Raw genomic sequence first — 11,197 nt, 5'->3', positions numbered from 1 at the left:
GCCAGAGTCCAACTTCAAAACCAGCTTTATAAATTTAGAAATATGGTTTAATATTACTTACACAACCCATTCAGTTGTCTTGATATTTCCTATTGGGCAGGTATTTTTCCATCTGTCAGTATCCAAACAACCAGGGTTCCTTGAATTTCTCAAAGATGAGTGTTTCCCTGTGGAGATAAGAACAGAACCCTGCCCCCATTTTATATGTTTTTCTTACCACCTGTATGAATATCATCGTTGTGGATGAGTTGTCATTTCTCCTTTCCAAGAGGTTTCTCCTCTTCAAATCGAAACTTTATTAATTTTGATGGTATCCACAATTTTTCTTCTCCTGTGGAAACAAGAGCAAAACCCCTTCCCCAACGTAGCACATCTCCTGGCTTCCACTGAGAGGTCAGCACATCTTTGAAATAAATCGGTTGATTTAGTTCAGCAGACTTTTCCATTATCCAATGTCTTTCTGCTGCTGTCGTTCCTTTCTCATTAGCGTTAAGAAAATTCAAGGTTAATAAAGCATTATGTAATCTATTTCTGGGGGTATTTTCGATCCCTTTCTGTTTGTTCAGCATATCCTTTATAGTACGATTTGATCTTTCTATAACTGCCTGACCTGTAGGATTATTTGGTATACCTGTAATGTGTTTTATATTATAATATTCAAAAAAGCGTTTCATTTTCTTAGATACATATGCTGGACCATTATCTGTCTTTATTTGCGCAGGTATACCCATGATGGCCATAACTTCCAATAAATGTGTGATTACTGAATCAGCCTTTTCTGAGCTCAGGGCAGTAGCCCATTGAAAACCTGAATATGTGTCTATGGTGTGGTGTACATATTTTAATTTGCCAAATTCTGCAAAGTGGAACACATCCATCTGCCAGATTTCATTCCTTTGGGTGCCCTTTGGATTAGCCCCTGCAGGCAGTGGCGTTTGGTTATAGAAAGAGCAAGTAGGGCATTTCTTTACAATCACCTTAGCTTGTTGCCATGTAATTGAAAACTCTTTCTTCAAACCTTTGCTATTAACATGATGTTTTTTATGAAATTCAGAGGCTTGTAGCACACTACCAATCAATAATTGATCAATTTCTGCATTACCTTGTGCTAGAGGACCTGGCAGACCCGTATGGGATCGGATGTGTGTTATGTACATAGGGCAAAGCCTGTTCCTGATCAAATCTTGAACCTGGAGGAACAATGAGGTTAGTTCAGTATCATCAGGTATAAATTCAGCAGTTTCAATATGTAAAATAACTCTTTCTGCGTATTGTGAATCTGTAACTATATTAATAGGTTCTTTAAAATCCCTTAGCACCATAAGAATGGCATATAATTCCGCCTTCTGGACAGAAGTATATGGACTTTGTTCCACCTTATCCAAGTCTTCTGATTTGTAACCTGCCTTCCCTGATTTATTGGCATCAGTATAGAATGTACGGGCTCCAGTTATTGGAGCATCACGGACGATTCGAGGAAGAATCCAAGAAGTTCTCTTTATGAAGTTAAGCCGCTTGCTTTTTGGATAGTTGTTATTAATGTCTCCCAAAAAATTAGCACAAGCTCTTTGCCATGGTTCATTATCTTCCCATAATTTCTTTAGTTCATCAGCAGTGAAAGGCACTATAATTTCTGCTGGGTCTATGCCTGCTAGTTGACGAAGTCTCAGCTTGCCTTTTATAATTAACTCAGAGACTTTTTCCACATAAGTTTTCAGTTTCTTACTTGGTTTATGTGGTAAAAAGATCCATTCCAAAATAATATCATCTCTCTGCATTAAAATTCCTGTAGGAGAAATTTTTGATGGTAGTATGACGAGAATACAATCGAGCTCTGGATTCACCCTGTCCACATGTGCCTGTTGTAATTTTTCCTCAATCATTGTCAGTTCCTTTTCTGCTTCAGCTGTTAATTCTCTGGGACTGTTTAAATCTTTATCACCATCCAAGGTTTTGTTCAAATGAATTATTAGATCAGGTGTTATTCCAATAGCTGGTCGTAGACTGGAAATGTCTCCTAACAGTCTTTGAAAGTCATTAAGAGTCCGTAGGCGATCTCTCCTAATTTGTGCTTTTTGTGTCTTAATTTTTTGCAAACCTATTTTATAACCTAAATAATTAACAGAATCTCCCTTCTGAATCTTTTCAGGAGCTATTTGCAATCCCCATTTAGGTAAAAGTATCTTTATTTCTTCAAACAGTCTGTTCAAGGTATCCATGTTTGAATCGGATAACAAAATGTCGTCCATGTAATGGTATACTATAGATTTGGGAAATTTCTTGCGTATTATTTGCAATGGTTGGTTCACAAAATATTGGCACAGGGAGGGGCTATTTAACATACCCTGGGGGAGAACGGTCCAGTGGTACCTCCTCGAAGGTTGAGAATTGTTGTAAGTAGGCACTGTGAAGGCAAATTTTTCTCTATCTTCTTTTTGCAAAGGTATAGTGAAAAAACAATCCTTTAAATCAATAACTATGAGAGGCCATCCTTTTGGTAATAAAGAGGGCAAAGGAATTCCAGATTGCAGAGGGCCCATAGGTTGAATAACCTTGTTGATGGCCCTGAGATCTGTCACCATTCTCCATTTACCTGACTTTTTCTTAACCACAAATACAGGAGAATTCCAAGGGCTGGTAGATTCTTCTATATGTCCAGCATCTAATTGTTCTTGTACCAGCTGTTCTAAAGCCTGTAACTTTTCCTCAGCTAAAGGCCATTGCTTTGTCCATATTGGTTTCTCAGTCAACCATCTTAGAGGCAAGGCTGTTGGTATCTCTGAAGGGACATCAATTGCTTGTTCTTTTACAGCCCGAATGGCCGGTTTTCTCAGTTTGTAATATCTTTTAATATTATTCTCAGAAATATAGGCTCTAGATTTAGCAGGAATGTTAATTTCAGTATTCCATTGTTGTAATAGGTCACGACCCCATAAATTCATTGCGATATTGGCTACATATGGCTTTAATTTTCCTATTTGTCCCTCTGGCCCTATACATTCAACCCATCTCGTGCTCTGCCTTACTCGAGATAGGGTTCCAATTCCCAGGAGCTGAACATTTACATTCTGAAGAGGCCAATACGGATGCCAAGATTCTGGGGTAATGATACTTACATCAGCACCTGTGTCCAGCAGGCCAGTAATAAAAATGCCATTTACACACACTCTCAGTTTAGGTCTTTGATCATTTATAGAAGTTTGCCAAAACACACGTAACTTATCTTTCTGATCATTATTGCTTGTAACAGTAGGCATGGGGCTTCCTAATTGTCCTGATGAGGCACGTTCTCTGCAGAAACTGGATATGACTGAACCATGTTTGCCATGGGGGCCTGTGAGGCCCCCCCTCTCACGTTTCCCGGCTGTATCAGGTTGCCTTGTCTATCTCTTGTAGACCTGCATTCATTCGTCCAATGTCTGCCCTTTCCACATCTTCTACATAAACCTGAAGGCGGAGTCCTCCTATTTCTGTTATTTCTAGAAGATGTATTATTATTATTATTTCTGAAAGATGCATTATTATTATTATTATTATTTCTGAAAATCCGTTGTTTACAATTCCTTTTAATATGACCCATTTTTCCACAATTAAAACATTTGGTATTCTGGTGTCTCCTTTTACCATTGGAAATTGCTTCTTCTACCCATGCTTCAGTGCCATAATCAAATGTATCAACATTGAGTGTATGCAAGACCCATTCTTCCAACGGTGCTGATCTGAGCTTTAAAGGACCCAAAATCCTTTTGCATTCCACATTTGCATTTTCATAAGCCAAAGACTCAATCATTATACGTCTTGCTTCTGGGTCAGATATTCCTATTTGTACAGCCTTAGTTAATCTTTGTAAAAAGTCACTAAAGGGTTCTCTCTGACCCTGTTTAACTCTGACAAATGATTCCATTCTCTGTCCTGGGTCTTGTACCCTGTCCCAAGCCCTTAAGGCTGCTGTAGTACACATGGAGAGTGTGTTTTCATCCAAATTAGCTTGTTCCTGAGGATCAGAAAAGAGCCCTTCACCTAGAATTTGATCTAGGGAAATGTCAATTCCCTTCGCTTTTTCCTGCTGTTCTAAGAGTCTAGCCTCTTGCCTGAATAAGCATTTCCATTTCAATTGCGGTCCACTCTCCTGTACCGCAGAGCTCAGCTGGAGCCAGTCTGAGGGGGTTGCTCTGCTTGTCGTGGCCCAAGATCTTAGCATCTCCTTAACAAAAGAGGCTTGCATCCCAAAAGTCATGACAGCCTGTTTTATTTCCTTGAGATCATTCATACGCACAGGCTCCCATGTATCCTCCTTGATGACCCTAGGGTTTTTGGAACCAATCACCTTCTCTGTTGTTATTACTGGAAAGGCAGGTAGAGCTGTAGGTAGAACTTTGTGGAAATTGTCCCGGAGAGACTTACCCACAGATGTAGTTAAAATTTTCCTTTCTACCCTTTGCTCTTCCTCATCAGAATTTAGAAATTCCTCAATCTTTTCAATTCTATTCACCATTGCTTTCTGCAATGTCTGAATCTCCTGTCCAGAATTATGTTCCAAAGCCTTCATTGAGGATTCTAAAATATGAAGTTTGTCCGTTAGAGATAACATCTCATCTTTGGACATAATTTTTATGGCATAAACCGTGCCTTCTTGTATTGACAATCTTTCCGTCAATCTGTCATAAGCTTTAGACAAAATCCGATTGTCACATTCAGCAGTTTTGATTCTCTCAGTTAATGTTTCATTTCCTACAGAAAGGGACTGAATCTTATGGTCCAGATCAGCTGTTCCCTCTTCCATAGTAATGAATTTCTCCTTAACATCAGCCTGAAGAACTTCAACCTGATTCTTGAGAAGATTGTTATCAGCCTGGAGAACTTCAAACCGATTCTCGAAAAGATTGTTATCAGTCTGGAGAACTTCAACCTGATTCTTGAGAAGATTGTTATCAGCCTGGAGAACTTCAAACTGATTCTTGAGAAGATTGTTATCATTCTCAATTGTTTTTAAGCGTTCAATCTCTACCTTAAGAATCCTGGATTCGTCTCGTAAAGACTTTATCATATTTCTATTATCAAACCATTTGGTGCCAATGAAAACTACGAATCCCAGAAGGATCCATATATGTGGGGTGATAGACATCTCTTGTAAAATCTCCCACATGGTACAATTAAAAAAATCATTAAATTCTTGAATAGTAATGTGTTCAGACATTTTATTTATAAAAGAAAATTTTTTTACCTGCAAAGATCGGTTCCTGCCAGTGGTGGTCTCTGTGTTTTTGGAGCCTGTCCTAGAACTAGCTCTTGTAGACCAGGCTGGCCTTGAACTCACAGAGATCCGCCTGTCTCTGCCTCCCAAGTGCTGGGATTGAAGGCGTGCACTACCAAGGCCTGGTAGGCCTCAAACTCACAGAGATCTGCCTGCCTCTGCTTCCCAAGTGCTGGGATTAAAGGCGTGCTCTACCACTGCCTGGCCGGCCTCAAACTTGTGATCCTCCTGCCTCTGCCTCCTTCAGCAAATCCTACCGGCGTGCGCCACCACAACCGGCCAAGTCACTTTGTAACAGACCAAATCTGACGCTGTGGCAGCTTTTGTTGCAAAACCGCAAGTACTTGAGCTTCTGCTAATTCAGGCAGTGGGGTTCCGCTGCAAAACTTAGCCAAGGCAGGCAGAATGGGCCTGTGTCGCGAGTGTGTCTCGGACTCGGCACTGGAGCCGGAGTCACGAACTGAAAAACAGCACCGGGGAGGGTGCTGTGTTAGCTAGCGGGCTACCCGCTTGAGTCGGGGGCAAAATAGCCCGACGTTGGACGCCAAAATGTAACGGCGTAAATGAATGCAGACAGAGTGTAAAAATATATATATAGCTTTAATGTAGAAATAGACTTACAGAACCACCGTTCCCGCGGAGACCAGGAAAGCAGAAGCAAGCGCTCAGAGCTTGCTCGCCAAATTTATAGGCAGACATTAGCCCGAGGCGAACACGCCCCCTAAGGGGCGGGACTTATCCCTACAGTCCCTCATATTCAGTGAGCCTAATTTGGTTCTATACAGGTTCACCTGTTACCAGTTTAGAGTCAATGAGTTTTCACTGGCTCAGGTCAAATGTTTCTGTGGATATCATTATCATGGCCTTGACCCCTTTGTTCATATTATTGCTCCTCCCTCTCTTGAGCTGATCTCAGATACCTTGATCCAGTGCTTCACTGTAGATGTCTGGATCTGTTTTCATCGGTTGCTGCTTGAAGGTTCTATGATGACAATTAAGGTAGTCATCAGTCCTATTACAGGGGAAGACCAATTTAGGCATCCTCTCCATTGTTGCTTAGAGTATTAGCTGGATCATCCTTGAGGATTCAAGGGAATTTCCCTAGTGCTATGTTTCTCGATAGCCCATTAATGGCTTCTTCAATTAATATATCTCTTTCCTTTCTCTCCCTCATTGTCCTTCCCAATTTTTGAGCATTATATTCCCTAATGTTCTTCTCCTCCTCCACCCTCCTTTTCTCCCCTTCCTAGAACCTGTGTGTGAGATGGTGGAGATTCTCCTGGAAAAACAAAACAAAACAAAACACTGATGCTATCACAGATAAGCAGAATGGCACTGGTGAATGGAATTCAGAGAAAATCTATGAAAGATAAATGTTGAAATACAAGTATTACAGACAATTCTGTAGTGGAATTGTGTTAAGTTGAAAATTATATGATTAATATAATGACTTCAAAGCATACTTTTAAAATAAAAGAATATTAAGTTATTTATAACCTTGGTAAGACTACCTTTTAAAAAATGATTGTTTTGAAAGCATGTTTGAAAGTAATTAAAATGTTATTTGAGAATTTCCCTAGTGCCAGGTTTCATCTGTATGCATGATACAAGGAATATATTCTTGGAACACTGGACCACTGGCTTCTGAGATCCAATCCAGATTTGTCTACAGTTCTGGAAATAAGTAGGCTTTATAAAGCAAAGTGATTGGTATAATTACATTTGTCAGGGTCAAGGCATATAAGCCAGGAATCTATGTAGTCATCTGGATGGTTAGGAAAGAGGGTAAGAGAACCAGCTGTGCTCTGAATAGAGAATGGACTAAATATTAAACCATAAGGATAATGTCTGATGTTATAATTTTTGCCTTCTTGTGTCAGGGGCTTAGTCATAGAAAATCATAGAGTTCTGAAGCTTCCAAGTATGTGACCTGAGCAAATCATCATTAATTATTTATCATCTACTTGGTTTCTCCAGAACACCCTGACCAATACAGACCAAATGCAAACTAATGAATTTCTAATTGAGAGAAACTATATCATCCCAAATGAAAATGGAGCAGATAACAGCCAAACAAGAAAATTTGATTTTGCTCTGAAATCTTAATGGCCAAGGTGAGAAGTTTCTTGAATATTATCAGAAAGCACAGATTAATATGACAGCTGTAAGATACTAATACTGTTGTAAATAGTTATTCCTAGAAGCAACATGAAATGACATTTTAAGTAAGATTTTATTAATGGTTTCTCAAAAGGAAATTGCAATATGTCATTTTCCAATTACAAATGCAGGCTAGAGAATGATTTGAATGCATTTCATATAATTTTACCATTTGGCTATATTTCATGAAAAGATGGCAATGGAGTGAATAAGCAATTCTAAAGGCAAAGTGAAGGCAATGGAATCAAATAAATACATGTTTTCTTACATGAACTAGAATCTGAATAGTAAATGTATAGTTTACAAAGGTCTCATTGCCAAGTTAAGCAAGTGAAACAACTGGTTTGGTATCAAATTTGATGAAACACAATTTGAATAAATATGTAATGAGAGATATACTCAGAATTAACTGGAGAAGATTAATTTTTCCTCAACTTGACACACCATGGATAGTGAAATTGTACATAAAGATGCTGTCACCAAATTCAATAGAAATCGATATTTCTGTAAGCTTTAATGCATCACCTCAGTTGATGTGTCTATTTAATAGTGAAAGAGCCATTAACAACTTCAAGGAAAACTGTATACTATAAAAATATTACACAATATTTTTCTTAGGTATGCATAGTCAGATGATGTTAGTAACAAGATGGGAAAATGCAACTCTGGCAGAGTTTTTACTTAGCAAACAAGTTATATAAACAGTAGATAAGCTTTGAAATCAAAGTGAGAAGTTAGTATTTATGAACAATGATCACCAGAAGAAAAAAGGACTTAAAGGTAAATTTAGGATTATATTCATCCTTTGTCTGTTAATAAAAATAAAAGGAAAAAAATATAATAATCTTATAATTGCAGAGAACAAAAAGAATAATCAGTTATGCCAGATATTTTATGATGTTGTCTTGTCTTTCCAGAAACCAAGAACCACAATATGATTAAATCTTCTCTTCTCCAGTCAGATTGCAGCCCATGCAAATACGTTATGGACAAAATACAAAATAAGGAAAAGCAAATCGCTACCAGCTGGGCTTTTGATTACTCTATTTTCTGTTTCAACTCCTTTTCTTCTTTTATTTTTTCCTGTGTGTTAGTTAATATTATTATGAAAAAGAAGGAACTACAAATTCATAATTTAATGGACAGCAGTTCTGGAATCTTTGGTGTGATAATTATGAATTATCATTGACAGAGATTTATTGCTTCATTATTATGAAAGAGACATATCTTTTCGCACCATGACATATATGAATAAATGGACCTTGAGAGTAAAATGTAAGCATCATTTCTCATGTGTCACACATCAAGTTAGCAATTATCAGAGAGACGGCAACAGGTACAAGAGTGACAATATAAACCCTAGGCTTCTCACTACATGCTTAGAAACAAGAAAGATTATAAATATCATAGCATGCATCTATTCCATTTAAAGATCTATAAAAATAGAAACAATGATTAAAATATCTTACAGTCCAGGTCCATCCAAGAATGGTTAAGGATATATCTCACAATGAATATTTGAAAATGCATAGAGAAGGAGAGAACTGAAAGATTCTTAGCTCAATATACCAATATAAAGTGATGCATTAAAAATGATCCCGATTTTACATTTGTTTAGAATGCTTCTGCAGAACCATCAGGAAGAGAGTTAGAATGAGGGTCCAGAAATTAAAGAGTAGTTTTGAAATCTGTCTAGAAAAGAAGTTTAGAATTTCACATTAAGTATTTTGAAGTGGGTATATGTACACCCTACATGTAACAAGAAAAAGCTATTACCAAGAGCTTCTTGGGAGAACTGTGTAAGTTCAGTTCATTAATGTTCAAAAATAGCAGCAATATCTTGGCTCATTTCATGATCCATGTCTTAGAGGTTCTTCCCAACATAAAAATCAATTATGCTAATATTGTGACTTCATCCTATTTGTGTCTATCTGTACACTATTAACATCTCCACCTAGTAAAGTGAAATTATGATTGTCAACCCTGTCTTATTCTTCCTGTCTTCATGTCAGGTTATGACTGTTTTCAAAAAAAATACCCAAAATATATGTTTGCTCCATCATCCAATATTGTGTGTGTTCCAGAGCAGATCAGATAATTTCCCTGCTATGTACAGGTCTCTTAACCAAAGATAGTCGCATATGGTTTTTATAACACCTGGCAAAAATAAACTGTCAAAAATATCTTTCGGACATTGGTTAGTGAACTACTTACGAAAGTACATAAAATGTTGTGATCAAAAGTCATTGTACACATAACATAAAATGTATTTAAAACACTATCTTTTTACACTTAAATATGAAGTTCTAAATTTTCTCATAATTAGATTATGTATTATAATATTTATTGTAAGTAGTAGAATTTAGATATTCTGGACAGTCAACATTTCTCGGCTTAGTCCAATTCATGCCATCCCCCAAGATCTTTTATTCATTCAACAAAAAGCATGGAGTCCAAGGTTGCTAACCAATATCCACAGCCATTGGGTCTGATTCCAAACTGTCAGTGGGTTAGAAGCTACAATTTGGTATGCTAAATGAATGTTGATCTTTTATCAATTCTTTAATAAGATAATTAAGGTAATAAGCAAGAATTCTTTTAAAACAAATAATTAAAAACTGAAAGATATTCTGATGAGAATAATTAGTAAATAAATTAATTCACAAAAAATCCCATGGATTTCATTTTAGCTCTGTCACCAGACATTTTTTTGCTCTGAATTGTCACTGCATTGGTAACTGAACAGAGAAGAGCAATTTTTGGTTACATGTTGGCAAAGAGAGGATATAAATATCAAATTGCTTTGAGCATTGGCAAAGGCTCAAGGGTTCATCCCGAGTTGAAGGATTATCCAATACACTTTTATAGGATGGAATAAATCCTAGCCTAGTACTTTCCACTCAATAGCTGCAAAAAATCTAGAGAGCAAATCCAGCAATTTATATTTTCAACAGCCAGCTGATCCCACTTTCTAAAGCCATTAGAAAGCTAATGCAGAAAAAAAAAATAGACACCAGTTACTGCCCTGAAAATAAAGAACTGTGAGGATTAACTTCAATGGTCAATAATGAGCGGGGCATGAGATAAGACAGAGAGAAAGAAAATCTAGAACACTAACAGTGATAAAATATAATGAATATATCAGAGATATTCAAGTAGAAATAATCATAACAGGAGATAATACTTCGCATGTGATATGAAAAAATGGAAAAATATTGGGAGGTTAATGTTTAAAATGGATGGTCTTGGGGTTATGAGTGAAGTGATAGAAAAGAGAGGATTAGTGAAGTCTAAGCTAAAAAGAAGAAGTTTTTATAAAACCTACTATTTTATAAATTAATTAAAACATAATTGCAAATAAAGCATCTAAATAGAGGCACACTAAGTGGGTAGACAAAACTATTCATAGAAGTTCTTAAGTTAAAACTACAGTCTAAAGAATGGGAGACATCACAGCAACTTTATTGGTCAAAATCTCCAAGCTCTACAAAACATGTAGAGTATTGTTATTTTCCTTGATTAAGCATGGTTGCTATAGCATAAGACTCTATTGCTGAATACACCTTATATACTGGCTACAGGCAACAGAGAAATAAAGAAAAAGGATTATTTTTGTGAGGTTTTTATTTCTTCAAAATATGATTCTTTGTATGAATCTATAAGTAATTCTGTTTGAGAGATGAATACCTATTGTCCTGTGAATGCCTTCGTAAATTTAAGAGCAGTTACTACATTTTTGTTTGTTTATTTTTAGTTTTTAGGAAGAGAAATTGATCTCCAGGG

This window comes from Microtus oregoni, unplaced genomic scaffold (genome assembly GCF_018167655.1).
Source record: "Microtus oregoni isolate MIOR12 unplaced genomic scaffold, Mior012 000040F_ref0000088, whole genome shotgun sequence".
Classification (NCBI taxonomy): Eukaryota; Metazoa; Chordata; class Mammalia; order Rodentia; family Cricetidae; genus Microtus; species Microtus oregoni.
Note: the sequence above shows the minus strand (reverse complement) of the source record.